The 21,044-nt window shown below is 42.4% G+C and overlaps 1 long non-coding RNA gene across 1 annotated transcript in view; it reads right to left on the minus strand.

The window, feature by feature from the left end:
• Window positions 1-4,580: 4,580 nt before the first annotated feature.
• Window positions 4,581-21,044, minus strand: part of LOC119979053 — a 53,044-nt gene continuing 36,580 nt past the window's right edge. Inside the window, exon 4 of the long non-coding RNA XR_005463629.1 lies at window positions 4,581-4,834. This is a non-coding gene — a long non-coding RNA (uncharacterized LOC119979053). The remainder of the gene's footprint in view (window positions 4,835-21,044) is intronic.

Here is a 21,044-nt window from a genome sequence, read left to right on the forward strand (position 1 = left end):
CCCTATTCGCCACACTGCAGCGCCAGTTCGGGTTCATTGGGGGAGAATTCAAAATGTCAAATACACCTAACAGCATGTATTTCGGGACTTGTGGGAGAAAAGCAGAGCACCTGAAGGAAACCCACACAGATACAGGGAGAACGTGCAGACTCCACACAGACCACCCAAGCCGGTTGCTGTGAAGCAACAGTGCTAACCAATATGATAATGGCTGATCCTGTATCTCAATGCCATAAGCCGGCCTCTCCCCATACTTTGGTGTTTAGAAATCTATTTCCTTCTTAAATATGTTCAGTGACTTGGCCTCCACAGCTTTATGTTGTAGAAAATTCCACAGGCTCACCACTCTCTGAGTAAAGACATTTCTTCTCATCTCAGTCCGAAATGATCTGCCCCATATCCTGAGAATGTGACCCCTTGGGCAGAATTCTCCGACCCCCCCGGTTGGCGCTGGTTTTGGCGGCAGTCGGCGTGGCGCCAACCACTCCAGCGCGGGCCTAGCCCCTAAAGGTGCGGAGAATTCTGTATTCTGCACCACTCCTCTACGCCGGGACCCCCGTCCCGCTGGGTAGGGGAGAATCCCGGCCCTTGAATCCTCGAACCCCAACCTACATCTAGAACATCAATTAAGGTGTCCCCAGGAGATGGGTTCAGGACCTGGAAACAGTCTGGACTTGCGTTTCCCAAACCCACAATGAAAATCCAGCCAAGGTTCTATTGGCACAGAAATCACCTACTCTGGAGTAAAATTTCTGTCATTTGCAATGTATCTTGGGCTTTCTGCCAGTATTCCATCAAAGTCCCAATGCGAGATAGAGAAACCCTCCTGAAATTGTTGGCACACTTCACTAGTCTAATGGCTTGTTGCCTCCAGATTGACCATAGAAAATCTGGGTACTATATACTTAGAAAGAATACTTAAGATGAAATTAGCTTTGTTTGTACTTCCCTCCCCACAACATTACTTTCAATTGTTTACATCATAATTTTTTCTTCTTTCAACAAGAGATTGCAATTTTTCATTAAAGTGCCATTTTATTTATTTATTGATTCTTCATGCCTTCCTAAAGCTTCCTCCATTTTTCACGGTTAATAACTAGATGAAGAATGTTCGAACTTCAACCTCTGACGTCAGTATCAAAGAGACTCAAAAACACCCTAACCCTGGGACAAACACTCAGCAAAACAATAAAATGCTGGCTCCGGGCAATATCATTGACTCTGAATTTGTATTTAATTGTTTAAAAGGTATAAAACTAAACCTTTTTTTTTGTTTTGAGTTTTCTCTCCAAGACTTGTACCTCATAATGTATTTGGAAAATTCATGCCCGAATGTCTTTGGTTGATGTTTCACAGAGGTAAGAATGAAACTCGAAATTCCATCAATCACGTCACACAGCTACGCATGCAATGTGTTCCCAACAGCTGGAAATCCCCAATACACAAAGGCAGACTAAATGTTTTAACTCAAGCCTCAACCTGCAGAGGGAACCAATCATAGGTTTATTATGGGTGGCACGATAGCATAGTGGTTAGCACTGTTGCTTCACAGTGCCGGAGTCCTGGGTTCGATTCCCGGCTTGGATCACTGTCTGTGCGGAGCCTGCATGTTCTCCCCGTGCCTGCGTGGGTTTCCTCCGGGTGCTCCGGTTTCCTCCCACAAGGCCCGAAAGACATGCTGTTAGGTAAATTGGACATTCTGAATTCTCCCTGTGTACCCGAACAGGTGCCGGAATGTGGTGACTAGGGGCCTTTCACAGTAACTTCATTGCAGTGTTAATGTAAGCCTATTGTGACAATAAAGATTATTTTTATTGTTATTATTAAGGATAACTTCTGACAGACATTTTTAATTTTAAAACTGATTCTCAGAGTTTAGTTTGTGATTTTCTTTGTACTATTTGAAATGGACGCGTTGACTTGGTGAAAGAAGAAAATTGGCAGCTGAAAGTAATGAGAAAAATTATTTGAGTGATTTAATTACCTGGATCAGTGATATTTCCTGATTCATGAATAAGAGTTTTGAAACAATAATTGATTGCTCATGTTTCTACTAATTATTCTTCATCAGTACTTCTTGTAGAAGTTATGAGTGTTAGTGGTTGTGATAATTACCCGAGTCATTGGTTTACGTTTTGGCTTATTAGATATTTATTATCACAGCAATTGAGTTGTATATAACTTTTGCCTATGGACAACAATAACCTGCCCTTCTACACCATCTTAACATAGTAAAAACCCTTCACAAGAGCTAAGCGAAAAAAATCTGACACCGAGCTACATATATTAGGACAGGTAGCCAAACGTTTGCTCATAGAGGTTTTCTGGAGAGATCAGTATTCTGTAGAGAACGATGAAGAGGCAGAGACACTTGGGGAAGAAATTATAGACAGCACTGGGGAGTAGGCACATTCCCAATGCTGACGTGATTAAAATCAGGGGTGCACACAAACCTACAATTGGAGGAGCACGGAATTCACAGACAACTGTACGGCTGAGATTACAAATGAGGAGGTTATATATTGGGATGGATTTGAAGGCAAGAATCACAATTTTGAAAGATGACACTTTCCGTTGTGACACCTCTGAGGCCAGACTTTCAACTTAAAGGTCTCTGAAAGGTATGCTATTATGAATATGCTTCAAATAAAGTTCTTAGCTGAGCACATATATAAATGCCACAATCTCAAGCATTGCGTAATCTGTCCAGTAGCTGAACACACATAAAATGCCATAACCTCGAACATTACATAATCTGTCCGGAAAAGGTACACAGTTTTTTTTCAAATGTGAAAAGCATTCTCTTGAAAATTTTATTTTGTTTCCTTTCAGATCACTTGGTAGTATGGTGCCTTGTGGTTGTAAGTCATTTCCATATGCATTAGTGATTCCCTTCAATCGTTACTTCTTTAATCTTAATATAAATTGCAGATATTTTGATATTCGTGAAATGCGTTTCTTGCTCAGAGACTGTATTCTCCACTGGTTTAACACTATTGCTTCACAGCACCAGGGACCCGGGTCTGATTCACGGCTTGGGTCACTGTCTGTGTGGAGTCTGCATGTTCACCCCATGTCTGCGTGGGTTTCCTCCGGGTGCTCCGGTTTCCTCCCATAAGTTCCGAAAGATGTGCTTGTTAGGTGAATTGGATGTTCTGAATTCTCCTTCCGTGTACCCGAACAGGCACCCGAGTGTGGCGACTAGAGGCTTTTCACAGTAACTTCATTGCAGTGTTAATATAAGCCTACTTGTGGCACAAATAAAGATATTTTTCGGTAATATTATTAATAATAATATTATTATTAAAAATAACTTATTTGCAGTGTTTTCATTTTAAATTGAATTGTGAAATTGATTATAATTTGGCAATTTTAGACTGCAGTTCAGACATCCTGGTCAAAATACATTTGTAATACGAGCGCCAGATTTTGTTTTCTATTTTTTTTTATTTATGAGGATTCAGATGTAAAAAGTACCACACCAATAAGAATTTACTATTTATATTGACAGTTTTCATTGTTTTTGTATGTAGAACTCTCAGTTTTCATGTTAACAAATCTGCATCTACCACATTGATATTTGTGCTGGTTTTAGCGTGCTGTCAGTGGACATGTAGTTTTATGCTGTCTGAACAGGCAAAATGGTGTTCTGTGAATGCATCCTTAGGTATAAACCTGAAACTATTGGTGCAAACTTTAAAGCTACGAAGGGGCTTATGAACTTGTCATCTCCTCCAATATTGAAAACATAACCTTTATTAAAAGGTGGCTCAGTGGACTGCTTGTAGACTTAGAAAATTTAGCTTTGCACCAGCTGCATTTACAAGCGGAAAGTTGAAGTTGTGCAACTCACTTAGCTGGGTCTTGCACCACCAAAAACAATTCAAATTACTTGTGGTTTTCTGCTGAGAAGCTGGATTTCTGTTGCACTTGTATCATTGTGACATTGTTTTCACCAATTAAGGATAGTTTCTATAACTAATCCATTAGCTAACTGTATTTCCAAATGTTACGCATGGTCATATGTTTCGAACCATCCGGTGCTTTTCTAGCATTTAGATTAAGCAAATAAAAACCCTCTCAACAATACAGGTTATGAATGGTAACTACAAATTAATAAGAAATTCGATGACAGCGAATTCTAATTCAAAACTAATTGAATTCTTTTTTTTCTAAATGATGAATCAAATTCATCATGAGAAAATGCAGAGCAAAATACTTAAGTTGTTAAATTTCATGCACCTTTCTTATTCTGTTAGATTCAATTGTTTAACAGATTCAGATCTCCCCCAACATCTTATAACCATCTGTTTCCTCTCTTGTACTGCACTCTATGGCAGAGAAACAACTTATTGGAAATATTGAACTGTCTTTTTTGACAGCTATTGAAACAATTCTAGATTTTTTTGATCAGTATTAGTAAGATCTATTGAATATATTTGTTCTATTAATAGATACAAGTACAGCTGGGAGGTGCACAAATAATGTTTAAATTTGTAACCAATGTGAAGCCATGAGTACATTTTAATATGGAAATACAAAAATCATGCACTCTCATTAAAAAAACACATTAAATGCTATTGCTTATATCCATTTTATTAAGTCATGAGCTATTATTTGAATAAGTTTCCTTTTCAACAACATTTGTTTAAATGCACAATCAGACTAATTTTCTCAGTTTATATTTGAAGCATGAGTTCATTCTCAGTTATAAACAGAAGGATGACTTCATTTTTAATCAAAAAGTTAGTTCATTAGCAGTTTCTCTCAGAAGGGTGAATTCATTCCAAGTTTGGTATCAAACTGCAACTTTTGTTTCTTTTGGTAACGCATTCTGTAAAGAAAGAAACATGAAAACAAAAGTATGGTTTTTTTCCCACTTCTTTTTGTCTTTGATCATCCAGGTGTCCGATGTGTACAGAAACCCAACATCATACTTGAGTTATCGAACCATACAACTGAGAAATACAAATTTGCAGTTTCTCTTTGTTCTATATAGAGTTTGCATTTACACTAAGATGCACTCCACTCACCTAAGCCCTGAGAATTTAAGCACAGGTTAGCAAGAGCCAAGACCTAGGGATCAACTATATGGACCTACAGGGATGCAATCACCTTAAAAACTGCACAGCGTACCAGCACATGGTGCTGCTAAACATTGATACTGGTGCAATTACGACCACAGTACGCGTTAGCATGTTTGGTTGCAGAGTTGATTAGACTTGACTGGGAAGACATCCAGCTCCCTGAAGCAGATCCACCATTCCACATCCTACAGGAAGCCTGGCTATGCCTGGCATATTGTGAGCCAGTTCCACTCCGCAGTTGTATTTTCAAACAGAGAAATAACTCAGTTCCCAATTTCTCATTGCCTCAAATGTCGCCATGGAACTAACTTAATTCTGAAAGAGATCCTGCTTACCCATTTCCCCAGCTCTCTTGCCACTCGTTATTGGTCATCAGTGTTGATTTGGGAGCTCACTAAACAGATGGCAGAGACAAAGTGGTACGATGGGCACCTCGGCTTTTCATAAAATGTGCCTCACTATGACTGAGTCAAGAAAAAGTTCTGCATCCTCGATACATGAATACCTGCTTACATTCAACCTCTAGATAACACATTCCATTGGCGGTTATCCCAAACCTTGGCACTTCTTCAGGAGCTAGATGATGGAGATCTGCTTTGAACATTGTACAAGGACCTATACAAAACATCTTATGAGATGGCAGCATCTTGATGTTTCAGTCATCTAAAAAGTGTGTGCTCCACCATCCATGAGGCCTTATTGCAAGAAAGTTGCAACTGTCAAGATCTGAGATAAAACAGCTGGAGAGGTTGATCCAAGTGTATGGAATTAGACTCGATGTTCCTCCTCAAGGATTGGGAGGCAATCAACCAATGTAGGCTGGAGCCTCCTTCACAAACCATTTCCCTGTCTTGCCACAGATTCCACTTCCAGCTTAATGCTTCTTCTCAAACATGACCTTTCAATTACATGCTTAGGAGCTGCGAACCATAGAGAACTGTTTAGTGTTTGGACACGTTATCTTACAGAGTACACGTTTAATATGCAGTGAGAATTTGCTGTCACTGAGGAGAGATGAAAAAGATAAGAGCATGTCTGACTCTTTTTGACGTGGTTGCCAGGAACAATGTCTAAACTGAAGTTGGTATTTATGGCAACCTTAAAGTACAGTAAATGAATAGATAGTTGGGCGTGTAGCCCTTGAATCTTAAAATAAGTTATCTTTGAGATGTCTATTTTAAGCTATAAGCAACCATAGTACTGCACTTAGAGACGGCCACCAAACCCCACAGGTTAACCTATTGTTCAAGATGGCAAGTCAACTCCACTGCAACCTCAGGTGAGGCTATAAACACTACACTGAAAAGAAACACTCCAATTCCATCAGAAATCAGAGATTCCGACTCACTTATTATTGTTATATAAATAACCAGTTCATCTTGTGCACTGTACTACTACTAAAAGCAAGATTATTTAATTCAAATAATGTCCTTTACAGTGGAAAATGTAATAAAACAAAATCCATCTCTGCAATTTTGAGTGAAGGTTCACCCATTGTTTCAAGCAACCTCTGCTTCCTTATGGTTCGTTAACTTTAATACATACTTAGAATTAAAAATAAATTATCTCGTATTGAAGATGAGGGATTTACATTTTTATAATTCTTCTTTCTATAATACTTTGTTACATCGCAGAATGTCTTCAAACATTTTAGCTACAATTAATATAAAATGAAATGACTGTCATTATGTCGTCAAATGTGGATGTCATTATGCACACATCCATCAAACAGCAACATAATAAGAATGATGTGGATTGAGGATGGATGGAATGTCAGTCAGAACACTAGAAAAGAATCCTCACAAGATCTTTAACATCCATCTAAACCATTGACAGGTAAATGCAGCAAAAATGTTAATTCTAACTATGACATGCATAGACCAGTATACACAGTATAGACCACCACAGAAAGTGATGCAATAGCTCACAATTTTGCTCTCTCTTGTCGACCTCATGGCAAGGAAGCCACAGATCCAAACATATGTTCCAATAAAGTTAATATTTTTCTTATCTCACAGATTCTAAATATTCTGTTTTCAAACAATGAGAATAAGAATATTATATGATGGCAGCCGGTGAAAGAAAAAACATGGAAAAGTCTCTGCCATTACCAGAAAGCTTTGAGCAGGTTGCCGGTCTCAACCAAGCCAAAGCTTGGCTAAATTGGCACCAAAGATTTGCAGGTATCTCACCACAATGGGCCTCGCTGCTAAGGAGAGCATAGAGTGAGTCAGTACGCTATTATACACAATGGGTGCCTGTGCAGATGAAACCTAGTCAGGCAAGTGATTGAAGAAGAAAAAGCTACATAAGATGAAATAATGAAAGCATTTGATACTTACTTCAACCTGTGAATGAATGCCATTGTGAGCGGGTTAAATTTAACATGTGTACGCAATGACAAGGAGAAACTATTGATAAATTTCTAATTTAAAAAAAAATTCTTTGTGATGTGTGCATCGCTGGCTGGGCCGGCATTTGTCCATCCCTAATTGCCCATTGGCTGAGTCTTGCTAGGCCATTTCAGAGGGCATTTAAGCATGAGTCCAGAGTCATATATAGGCCAGACCTGGTTAGGATAGCAGATTTCCTTCCCTATAGGTCATTAATGAGCCAGATCTGTTTTTACGACACTCGATAATGGTTCCATGGTCATCATTAGACTTTTGATTCCAATTTCTTATTGAATTCAAATTCCACCATCTGCCATGGTGGGATTTGAACCCGGGTCCCCAGAGAATTTCCCTGGATCTCTGTATTACTCGTACAGTGACAATACTACTATGCCACCACCTCCCCTATGATTTGTAAAGACTTGCAGACAACTGTGAATATGACAGCTTAAAAAATGAATTAATCAAGGGCAGAATTGCTAATGGAGACTTGGATGAAGCATTGTCTGACTACTTGCAGTCAACCTTAACAAAAGCCATTCAACTGACAGACACCCGAGGCGAAGAAGCAAAGTCAATTGGTGATCCAAAGTGACAGAGAGAGCCATAGCCCAAAATTGACTGATTCAGTGGGCTATAGTTGAAAGAAAACAGGTAGCTATACAAAAACGGGAGGCAGGAAGGGTGCTTTTTAATTACCCCAGTTAACCATAATCGATCTGATGGGAAATCGTGCAGGCATGAAAATTGTCCCACCAAAGAGGCAAAATGCAATTTTTGCAGAAGTGTTACTTCTGGGTTGTGTAATGCAGCAAGACACATTTATAGAAAAAGTAAAAATGGAAAGCTTGTAAAGGTGGAAAGATCCATGAAATAGAAGATATCAATGATACTGAGATGCCTTTCCTTGGAGAGATTCAGGAACCAAGAGGAAGCTCCTGGAATATCCTGGTAGATATCCTAGTAGAGGCAAATAAACATGCTTAAATAAGTTAGGTAGGAAGTCTTACAACACCAGGTTAAAGTCCAACAGGTTTGCTTCGAATCATTAGCTATCGGAGCACAACTCCTTCCTCAGGTGAATGAAAAGGTGGGTTCCAGAAACATATATATAGACAAAGTCAATGATGTAAGATGATACTTTGAATGCGAGTCTTTACAGGTAATTAAGTCTTTACAGATCCAGATGGAGCAACTGGAGAGAGGGATAATCACAGGTTAAAGAGGTGTGAATTGACTCAAGCCAGGACAGTTGGTAAGATTTCGCAAGCCCAGGACAGATGATGGGGGGTGAATGTAATGCAACATGAATCGAAGGTCCCAGTTGAGGCCGTACACATGTGTGCGGAACAGTTGCTCCATCTGGACCTGTAAAGACTTAATTAACCATCTATTCATTCACCTGAAGAAGGAGCTATGCTCCGAAAGCTAGTGATTCAAAACATACCTGTTGGACTTTAACTTGGTGTTGTAAGACTTCTTACTGTGCTCACCCCAGTCCAGCGCCGGCATCACCACATCATGCTTTAAGTTAGGCACAGGTTTAGCAGTTTCAGTTCCTGTGCTGGAGAAAGTTCCCTTCAGCCATCATGCAAAATCTACATGGGCCAGAAGGTAGAGAACTGAAGGTCAAAGGAATGCAACCTTTCAATATAGAGAGAGAAAATCACTGAAATCTTATATGTGATCCTGACCCAGAGTGGTTCACTCTTAAGCAGGAAAACCTGCACTGCCTTACATATGATTTGCAAAGTAGAGGAAATGGAAGGCTAAGAACATCAAGCTAAAAACTTCAGAGCTGGATTTCTACAGCTGTTCGCAGGACTAGGAAAGCTGAATACAGCATACCACATCACTCCATGATCTAATACGAAGGCAGCGTGTCTATTTACATCCAGGAAAGTTCCTCATCCTCTCTTGCTAACGGTAAAGAGTGAAATTGACTCTGTTGAAGCAAGGAGATATTTTCCCTGTTGCAGAACCAACAAGCTGGTGCTTGGGGATGGTACCAGTGCCAAACTCCAACAGACCTATCATTGGGTGGCATGGTAGCACAGTGGTTGGCACTGTTGCTTCACAGAGCCAGGGTCCCAGGTTAAATTCCTGGTTTGGATCACTGTCTGTGCAGAGTCTGCACGTTCTCCCCATGTCTGTGAGGGTTTCCTCTGGGTGCTTCGGTTTCCTCCCGAAAGACATGCTGTTAGGTAATTTGGACATTCTGAATTCTTCATGTACCTGAACAGGTGCCGGAATGTGGCGACCCGGGGCTTTTCACAGTAACTTCTTTGCAGTGTTCATGTAAGCCTACTCGTGACAATAAAGATTATTATTATATTTGGGTAGATCTTATACAGCTGAACAAAACAGTTCAACGTGAAGTGCATCCTACGTCATCTGTGAATGAGAGCTCAGCAAAATTGGAAAGAGGTCAGTCTTCATGAAACCGCCCCCCCCCCCCCCCCCCCCCCCCCCCCACACACACACTAGGGGAAGTTTCTATGATGCTCTCAACCTTCTTTACACTGTTTGGGAAGTTCTTTTTCCACAGATTACACTTCTTCATGCATCAGCCCCTGAAATATTCCAGAGGACAGTATCAAGAATGACAATGCCTAGAAGAACTGGATTCAATGATATTTTAAGTGAATGATGTCCTGATCCATGGATCCACTCAGATAGAACATGACATTAGAGATTGAGCTGTGCCACAGCAACCTACAGGAACCAGGACTAATACTCAACAACAAATGCATATTCTCACAGCTGACTGTCAAGTTCCTTGAGCATATTTTGGATACTTCTGGTATCAAAGTTGAGCCACAGCAGGAGCAATCAAGTAACTTCCAGTTCCTCACAGAGACATGGGTATGGTACGCCAAGCTGGAAATTTCTTGCACAATCTCGGTGTCATCACTACATCAGTTGTTACAACAAGACAATACATGGTGCTGGGCGGAAGCACAACAGAGATCTTTTGCGAAAATCAAAGAGGTGCTGATATCGCCTGATATGCACAACCAATATTTAATCTCAGACGTGAAATGTAGTTTGCCAATGAATACTTTGAAGAGTTCACTGCATCCTATGAACTTGTAAATATTACCAGCTCATGAGGGTACCCTCAAGCCAAGTGGGGCGGTATTTTCCAGCCCATCTTCCCAGTGAGATCTTCTTACCCACTGAAGGCGACCCCCCCCCCCCCCCCCCCCCCCCCCCGCAGTGGATTCCCCACAGATGGGTGAGTCATGCAAAGTGCTGTAGACATCGACCGGGACCGGAATTTCCGCTGCTGTAAAACATGCCGTGGGAGGGCTGAAAGATTCCACCCATGAAGTGCAAAGAGGAACACATAAAGAGAAGGCATTGCTGAAGAAGAATGATGACATCTAACTTGCACTTCTGAATTATTGTTCAACCCGACTCCATGTGAAATCTTAACGGGATGACAACAATATTGGTGAACCAGGTTCATCTGCAAATTCTCCTTGTGCTCAGTGAGTCTGAGAAATCACCCACAGGACCCAAATCTCAAACTCCTCTGAAGGAGCTGAGGACCCATCCAGGTAGACTAGTGAAATTGCCATAGTGATTGTCCCTATAAAAAAAATTAAAGGCAGAAACTTAGGGACGAGATGTAGTGCAATGGGGAGAATTAAATACTTGGAGGGGGAGATGTAGTATAAGGAGTTAATTCTAACTGTGATAAGTGATTGGTCACCCCATGTTCCTTGGGGAATATGAGCTCCCCCGATGAGGGGTGGGGGGGGCAATCATTAGCAGTGCAGCTATATAAATAGAGCTGGTCTGTGTTACCAGCTAGGGAGGGAACCAGTAGTAAACTAATAGCCCTGTGTACATATGTTGTAAATAAAGTTACTTTCTGTTTGACTCTACAAACTCATGCAGGATTCTTCACCGCCCTCACAAAATGTACATCATCACAGGAAATGATGCAATGTCTCACGATCTTGCTCTCTCTTTAGGAAATCAATTGCATTGATGAAAGCTTCTGGGCGGAATTCTCCGCTCCCAGGAAAAATCGGGAGTGCCGTCGTGAACTCGGCCGAGTTTCACGACGGCCTCAGAGGCCGCTCCTCGCCCCCTATTCTCCCCTCCCGGCGGGCCGAGGAGCGACGCTCCGTAACTCTCGGCCGCCGGGCGGCGCGCCGAGAGTGACGCGATGGCAGCGCCTATGTGACATCAGCCGCACATGCGCAGGTTGGCCGGCTCCAACCCGCTCATGCGCAGCTGACGTCATGATGGCTGACAGCTCGAACCCGCACATGCGCGGTGGCCGTCTTTCCCCTCAGCCGCCCCGCAAGAAGTGGTGGCTTGATCTTGCGGGGCGGCGGAGGGGAAATAGTGTGTCCAATTGAGACGCCAGCCCGACGATCGGTGGGCACCAATCGCAGGCCTGTCCCCTCCCGAGCACAGTCGTGGTGCTCATTCCCCACCAGGCCCCCTACAAGCCCCAAAACGGGCATCTCACGGCGATTTCACGACGGCAGCGACCAGGTGTGGTTGCTGCCATCGTGAAACGGTCGCAAACGGCAGGCCGCTCGGCCCATCCGGGTCGGAGAATCGCCGGTCGCCATGAAAAACGACGACCGGTGATTCTTCCAAGAGGGGGGTGGGAGAATCGCGGGGGGCGCTAGGGGGTCGTGAAATTAGTCGGGGGACCCTCCCACGATTCTCCCACCCGGCGTGGGGAGCGGAGAATCACGCCCTCTTTTCCTGCTAATAGTCTCACTGGAAAAACCCTTTAATAAGTTACACATTATTGGATGAGGTGAAACTGGATTTTTCAATGATATTCTAACTTCATAATTACTGCTAAGCACACTCACTGGTCTTGAAAAGCTAATTTTATATAATAATAATGATATTAATGCAATATCTAGTTTCTCCATTATGATAATGCAATTCTCATTTAAAAATAATAATTCTTATCTATATTTTAGTTCCAACCTTAATTATGGGCAGCACGGTGGCACAGTGGTTAGCATTGCTGCCTACGGTGCTGAGGACCCGGGTTCGAATCCCGGCCTTGGGTCACTGTCCGTGTGGAGTTTGCACATTCTCCCCATGTCTGCATGGGTTTTGCCCCCACAACCCAAAAGATGTGCAGGATAGGTGGATTGGACATGCTAAATTACCCCTTAATTGGAAAAAATAATTGGGTACTCTAAATTAAAAAAAATAAAAATAAAAAATAAAAAATAATATGGGCAGCACGGTGGCACAGTGGTTAGCACTGCTGCTTCGCAGCACCAGGACTCGGGTTCAATTCTGGCCTCAGGTGACTGTGTGGAATTTGCACTTTCTCTGTCTGCATGGGTTTCCTCCAGGTGCTCTGGCTTCTTCAAAAAGAGTGCAGGCTAAGTGGATTTAATTTGTTTAGCTACCTTCTCAAATGAAATGAAATTGGCTTCTACATCCTTCTCATCAAACCTTGGCAATGCATGTACATATTTAAATAGATCCCCACCAAGCCTTCAACTATGCCACTCTATCTCACTATCCTCATCACTCTCCTCAAACTGTACGTTTCTCTTTACATCCGCCAATTTTAACTGACTGTCATGTTTCATGGCCATTTTCTGAAGTTCAAAATCTCTCTCTTTTTCCCTTTCTTCTCTCTCCTTTTCTTTTTCCTCTCCATCTCTTTCTCTTTTTCCTTTTCCTCTCTATCTCTTTCTCTCTCATTTTATTGTTCCCTGATCTGTATCTCCCTCTCTCACTCTTTTTGTTCTGCTAGGGTAATTATTTATTTTTCTCTCATTTCGTATTCAAGCTGCTTTAATTCCTTTACATGTTCGGGTTGCTTGATCTGTAACTGAATTTTTGCCATTTCCAATGAGTCGGACTGTGTTTCAAGCAATGCTCAGCTACCGCCACAATTACCTCTTCTTTTCGTAGGTTTCAGGTAATGTTAACTGCAATGTTTTTGCCAAATCTAAAAGCCTTTTTGTAGTCTCTGTTTGTAAGGTGCTGCGTGTGACCTTCTCCACCCCCAAAAACTTCTGAGCCTCTGAAAGAGCCATTGTCAACAACACACTCACTACTTAAACTGGAATACCACACCTGAAAAACAAACACAGATATGCTCACCCCTCACTGTCTTTAAGTTCACTAAGCCAACCCAATCACGAAGATAGACTTTTATCCCACGAGCCCCCAATTTGTGATGGGCCAGGGTTTAGAGAACACCAAAGTATATCATGGAGTTCACCTGACCTACAACTGTTTATAGATTTTGGTTATGAGGAGCACAAGGGCCTGCCTTTCAGGTGCTATGCAACAGAGGCCTTAAGTACTTGTAATCAAAAACAAAGTTTATTCTATGAATTCAGTTAACATTTTATAAACACACAGTAAACATCCTTATCAACTACAAGCATAAATACCCCCCCCCCCCGACAGGTACAGTACTCTATATATAACCCTTAATAACTTCCCTTTACTGTTTCACTCAAGTGACAACATCCATAAATCAAAACACATTTTTTTCATAAAACTGTAGGCTTGAATTCCTTACAGAAAATAGGTATTACTTTGAAGTTATCAAGTGACCTGGAGACACGCTTTAACATGCAGAGAGACCAGAGAAGCCTTCTTTTGTCTGCAACCAGTTTCCAACTGTCTAAACCAAAAGTAAAACTCAGAGCCACAAACAGCGTCCAGCTCAAATCAAAAGTAAAAACCAAAGCCACTGCCCAGCTCCACCCACACAATGACATCATTGCAGCCATTTGAGAAGACAAACAGTTCTTAAAGGGGCATTCCCATGACACTACATACTAATCAACAGATAACTGACCATTCCGACTAAATTATTGATTCTTACACCAGTGAAAAAGATATTGCTCGAGACAGAATATAATAGCAATGATTCACCAAAAATTCACTAGTTTCCAAAAAAATAGAGTGGCTTGCTCCTCATGGAATCAAATACATTGCTAAAAATTATATATTTATTATTTTTAAGTTTTAAATCTTTATTTTGACCTCAAACAATCCCACAAGATGTGCTCTTGTGTTGCACAGTTGGGTGAGCAGGGATTGGGAGTACATTATATGCACTGGGTTGGTTTTGGATTAGATTAGCTTTCACTGTCACTCCCACTTTCCACCATATGGCATGCTTAATACAGATCAATGTACTCAATTCTGTCCCACCCAGGAACACTATGTGTATCAACAGATATATGATGTGGAGATGCCGGCGTTGGACTGCGGTGAGCACAGTAAGAAGTCTTACAACACCAGGTTAAAGTCCAACAGGTTTGATTCAAACACAAGCTTTCGGAGCGCAGCTCCTTCCTCAGGTGAATGGCGAGGTATGTTCCAGAAACATTTATATAGACAAAGTCAGAGATGCTGGACAATGCCTCAGATATATGGCCAGTCATTCCTTACACTGAATCATTAAGAAATCAAAACTCCAATTTAAGGATTGGAATTTTCCAGATCCCCAACCCCAAAGCTGATTTGAGGGTCTTGAAAATTGCAATCTTGACAATAGTCTCCAAATACAAATGTTGGGCTGTCCATTCAACTCAAACTATGGTTAGTTTGTGGGCATATAGCCAAATAACTCCTTAGCAATGAGTGACATCAATGTATACAAGGCAAATGGCATGAAAATACTGACAGTATTTGAACTCTCTGTGATTCTAAATACTCTTTTCATGAGGAATAAATCTTAATTATTGTTAAAAGAAACTCCAATATTAGATAAAGTTCCCTCCAACTCAAAGGTTTTTGAAGTTGGAACATCAAAAATAAGGCATACATGACGGAGTAATTTAGTGTAGCCAGGTTTACAACTCAATTTATACACAGCAATATCCAGTTCAAGATGCTGAACAGCTTTGTCCCATTTAAACCTAACAGCAGAGATTAAAGAATTCACATCTAGTGTATGATTTTCAGTTCAAGCTTGATTAAAAGGCACCATGACAATGAATCAAGATGATCCTTAGAGAATACTTTGCTGTAATGAATGCACTGTTGACAGAAGCATCAACTTCAAGGGGGAAAAGGAACTTGATTTACTGATTGCAGCTTGTCAAAAAATCCATTTTATAAATAATTGCACAAAAGAATATAGGCTACACATTTCAAGATTAAGTTCCACAAGGATATGATTAAAGATAGTACCAGCATGGCTATTTTGTCTTGCAATGATGTTTAGGGTTTATATATCTCTTTGAATTATTGTGCAACTCCAGTTTCTACAAATTTATGGACTTTTGTAGAAGTATTGCTATTCATCTGCATTTATTGAAAAAGCCCTGGTTAAATCATTATTTGATTCATTTGGGGTGAAATTAATCTTACGTGACAGCGTGGAATGAGTGATAATGGATCAGCAACCTATTTTACATCCCACCCAACCTTGTTTTCCACTGAAGAAAGCAGGTAACTGTTACAATAACCCAGGATAACATTGCACAAGTCCGTACAGGCCTCTTGTTCCAGTTTAATTATGTGGTCATCACTAATTATATAGATTATTTTATTTATTTCCTGGGGTTTTGTTACTTACCGCCCAACTATAACACAGTTCCCACCCCCAGCCTACTTACACTATGAGAAATATGAATACAGAAATAAGAATTATTGGCTTTATTGATTACAGGAAGAGCCATGAAAAAATGTGTGCTTTTGGAGGGGGGACAGGGAGAAATGCCTCTGAATGTTGTAACAGTTGTACATACAGAGAGATCCGGAAATAGCAATCTCACCTCACTGTGACCATGCAGCTGAAATCCCTTCATCTGAGGCAGACATCTTACTACCTTAACACAGATGGCTTTGCTGACATGAGTATACTATGTAGGCACAATGCCAAAGTCTAGCACACTTCCTATTGGCATCGCTCCAGGAATTCAGCTCACCATAAGCAATTGTAACCATGCAGGAACTCTGCCAATGATTTTGCTGAGAGCATTTCCTCATACTAGCGCATGATTGTCAGCGCTTTTAGCTGTAAAGGTCATCAGCGACAGACATTCTTTCCCTACACCGTGAAACTCACACCAACTGGTCATTAACCATAGCTGATATGTGTTTCAACGCACAAAACAATAATGCTTTTCTTTGAAGAGATTTGAAGCTTGTCCACTTACTAACCTTATTCAAAAGTTTTTTAAAAATCATTAGGTTGTTTGAGTGTCTCCATTGCATAGAAATCCAAATGATTTGTTAATTTTACAATGAGGATATTGATATGTTTTTAATTTATTTGTATTGAATCAAATTTTTTTTAAAAAGTGAATTAGAAACAACCAGAATTCCCAGCAGCTGAACCACAGTTAAAATTGTACAGTCAAAATTCACTTGGCAAAATCTTGTAGCTGAGTCAAGTATTCCGGCAACAGAGTATGGGACCTCCGCTCAGAGGCTGGGAGGGCTGACCATGCAGAATCAGCTGGTGGCCAGCCAAATCGATATTCAGAGTTGAGGAGCTGGGCTAATCGTGTGGTGGGGTTGGGCAGGAGGTCATATTTAAAAGGCACCCAAGATAGGCATGCACTCCCTGCAATTCAGCAGCATCAGTCTGGCTGTGAGAATGGATGTTCTGGACGTTCAATTGCTTCTGCTAACTGCTAATCTGAACCCTGTCCCTCAAACCTACTGCTACTACAACTTGCTGATCTGACACCCCTCAACCCCTATTCCTTCTCCTCCTTCAGCCTTCAAACCTTGCTCCTTCAACCCATCCCACTTCTTCACCCAACCCCCTCCACCCCACATCCCTCCCTCCTTCACCCTCCAGCCCCCTCCCTCAACCCCAATCCTTCTCCTTCACCCTCCAACCTCTGCTCCTACAACCCATTCCCCTTCTTCCCCCAATTCCCCCTCCTTCACCCCCCCCAATTCCCTCTCCAATTCTCCCTCTTCTACCCCAATTCCCCCTCCATCCCAATTTGCCTCCTTCACCCTCCTCCGCACTTCTTCAACCCCCATCCTTACCTGGTATCCTTTTTGTGAAGTGCTAGACCTTGTCTAGCCTCTATTGGCTAATCCGGGTATTCCTCTCTTTTATTGGGATTTCCTCTCTTTACTTGGAGGGGCACTGACGGGCTCAGATTTGGGTTATTTTGTTTTGAGGGTTTCCCTTACTGTGGCAGGGGAGGTTCATACCTCTCCCAAGAAGCCAATTGTCGGGTGTCTTGGGTTCTTTTCCTCATTGGTAGGCTTTCCTGGGTGGAGGATGATGTAACTGTGCTGGAGGCGGGGGGGGGGGGGGGGGGGGGGGGGGGGGGGTGGGGAGTCTAGGGTAGTGCCTCGGATTTGGGTGGAGAGAGGTGAGATCTGTTCTGTAGTGGGTTTTGGCATGATGTGGGCACCCTTGCTGGCTCGTGTATAGAAGAGTGTACAGTGCTGGGCCATGTCTTGTATTGTGAGAAGTATCCTGCCATTTCCCTTTTCTTGGGATGCTCTTCTTTGCCTGGATATCTTGATAGGCTGAGCTAGGTTTTGTACATACAGATTTTTCTTTTTTTTAACCTTCCGGAGGAGGGCGTGCACCATAGGGCAAGGTGCTCATGGCTATATCCTAGTATCTTGTTATTCTGAGATCCTCTGCTTTTGATAGTATCTTTTTATCCTGTCGGTGTGAGGGAGACACCGACTGCCTTGATTTCAATCTGAACCAACTGTATGAATATTTGCAGGTCTTAATATTTGGAATAATGACTCTGCACTGTGCTGCTATTTGGGGATTTGTCGTACCTTATGGTTATCTGCAAAATATCCTCTAAAAGAACAAATATCTTTGCAAATTTCTTCTGTGTTTCGTTTTGTTATTTTGGGGTTAAAGAATGGTTGACTGGCTCCTGCAAAGGTACAGGCAGGTCTTTATCTGAGAAAAAGACGTTAGTATGCTATTGTTGCCTCTGGTATAATTGGAATTGGGCGAGGTGTGTCCTGGTGCACGCCCGAAAATGGCACGAAGATCTTATCTTATATCTTCTGTGACCGAGTGAGTGCTCGCTGCATGTAAAGGTGTGCACCAGTTTTCCATGTTTTCATGGTTTTATTCCCTTTTCCGCATTTTCCAGTTTATCCGTGTTTTGTTACTCCTGGTTTAAATGAAAGCGCCGGGTTTATTGACAGGGCTGAATTAACTGTATTGTTGCTCTTCTGTCTTTTTCTATATTCATGTATGTTGAAGCATTTATACTGTAACAATTCTGAGGATTTGTATCGTTACTTATAAAAATGGAAAACTCCAATAAAAATATATTTTAAAAGAAAGAGCTTTCCGCCACTTGCTTCAGGGACCACGACCCGCCTTTCATCTGCCACCAACTTCATTCCCAACTTTCACCCCACTCTCTTGAAGCTGACATTTTGTCCAGCGCGGAACTAAGTGCCCCATCTGCCTCATTTCCCGCTCCTGGTAGCTTCCCTAGATTCCACTACAGCATTCGATGGAGTGCTTACGCTCTAGTTATTTTTAATCTTGGTAAGAGTTTAGAATATTATGGTCGTAGAAGGAAACATCTTGCAACCCCATCATGCTAATTGCTCCGGTGAAAGTTGGCTATTGTTTCCAGTCCCTAACAACATCTTAAAACTGGGGGGGGGGCAGCTGAAGTTTTTGAAAATCTGTTGAAAGTTTACAGGGATTGTAAACTGCATTTATATTGGTGTCAGTGAGGTGTTTGGGCATTCCCAAAAGACAAGTCTCACTCCGTTGGCAGCAACCCTGATGAAAACTATACAATTCAATGAGCATTCCTTAAGGGAGTGTTGTAAAGAACAACAACAATCACCTACAATTATACAGCACTTTTAACATAGCAAAACATCACAGGTACTTCACAATGTGTAAACACACAGAGTTCAACACCTCACCACATAGGAGGTATTAGGAATGTTGACGGCAGCACGGTGGCGCAGTGGGTTAGCCCTGCAGCCTCACGGCACCAAGGTCCCAGGTTCGATCCCGGCTGTGGGTCACTGGCCGTGTGGAGTTTGCACATTCTCCCCGTGTTTGCGTGGGTTTCACCCCCACAACCCAAAAAAAAAAAGATGTGCAGGGTAGGTGGATTGGACACGCTAAATTGCCCCTTAACTGGAAAAAATGAATTGGGTACTCTAAATTTATTTTTTTAAAAAGGAATGTTGACCAAATATGTAGATTTTAAAGAGTGTCTTAGAGGAGCTGAGAGAGCTAGAGAAGTGCAGAGGTTTAGGGAGGAATAATATATCCAAGAGTTTAGGGCCTAGACTGCCAAAGGCACAACTGCAATGGAGTGATGAAAACTGAGATGCACAGAGGTCAGAATTGAAGTGCAGAGTGCTCACATTTTTGGGGGCCCCACGCTCTCCCTTTTTGTGGGAGCCCCATGTAATGCCCCACCCCCCATGACGTGGCAGCCTGCACCTAATGTCGTTGAGTCCCAATGACTATCTGGCTTTGTTCTCTCTCGCCCTCGCTGCCCGGTCTGGTTGCTGCCCAGTGTAGCTCTCTCATTCTGAGCCCTGCCTGGCCGGCCTCTGACTCTGGTCAAGTCTCCCTGCTCCCGCTGCTCCCCGATGACACAACGCAGGCGCTTGCCTGGCCTTCTCTGCATCCCCCAACTGTTGCCTTTCTCATCTCTCAGCTCTCACTTGAGTGGCCGGGCCTCGAGACTCGATGACGTTGTGTGCTCCTGGGTCATACCTATCTGGTCTGGTGGTCTCTGTTCTTTTTGATTGGTTGCCCGTCTATGCTCCCTCCTCAGCCCTGGAGGTCAAGAGTCGCCTGCTGCTTGCTTCGACGGCCATTGGCCAGCGCTGCCTCCTCACCTCGCTGAAGGCATTGACAGGGTCGGACCCCAATGTTAGGTTGGCTACCTCACTTTTGCCTCAGGCTGCCTGCCAGAGCAAATGCCAGAAACCTGGCTGCTGCTTTTCACCTTTACTCAGAGAAAGTTCAGAAACCTCACACCAATTCAGGAGATGCATGTCTGAACTGCTCTGATTCTCCACCACATCTCAAAGTCTAGAGAACTATTTACGCTCGAAAGGGGAGTCTACCAGAGACCTATGTTGTCCTGTATTGTCTGCTGATAGGTTCAGCCTATCAGCAAATTTAGAGCTACCAAGGCTCTGATTGGTGTTCCCATGGCGTTCCCACCGCAGCAGCCACCTCTCCATATGGAGACTTCACATTGGCTGGGGCTCTGTGTTGCAACGCTATGTGTTTCACTGCAAGTCCATCTCTGTTGGGAGGTCTTGGGTGTGAAGCCAGGGGAGGGATTTGAAAACAAGAATGAGAATTTTAAACCCAAAATGTTGCCGGGCCGGATGTCTTTATAGGTCAGCCTTCATTCTTACAGGGTTATTGCTACAGCATCCCAATGATAATCTGAGGTGTAACTCAGAGGTGGCATGGGCCTCATTATGTACACCCTGCTGCTGGGTAAGAGTCACTAATTGGAGTTAAGACTGCACATACTAGTCCTAACCTCCTAACAACTATTATCTTGGGATATTCAAATACTGCAAGCATACTGGATCATATTGTAATTGCATGCGTGCCTCCTGAATAACAGATATTACT

The sequence above is a fragment of the Scyliorhinus canicula genome, chromosome 15 (genome assembly GCF_902713615.1).
Source record: "Scyliorhinus canicula chromosome 15, sScyCan1.1, whole genome shotgun sequence".
NCBI lineage: Eukaryota > Metazoa > Chordata > Chondrichthyes > Carcharhiniformes > Scyliorhinidae > Scyliorhinus > Scyliorhinus canicula.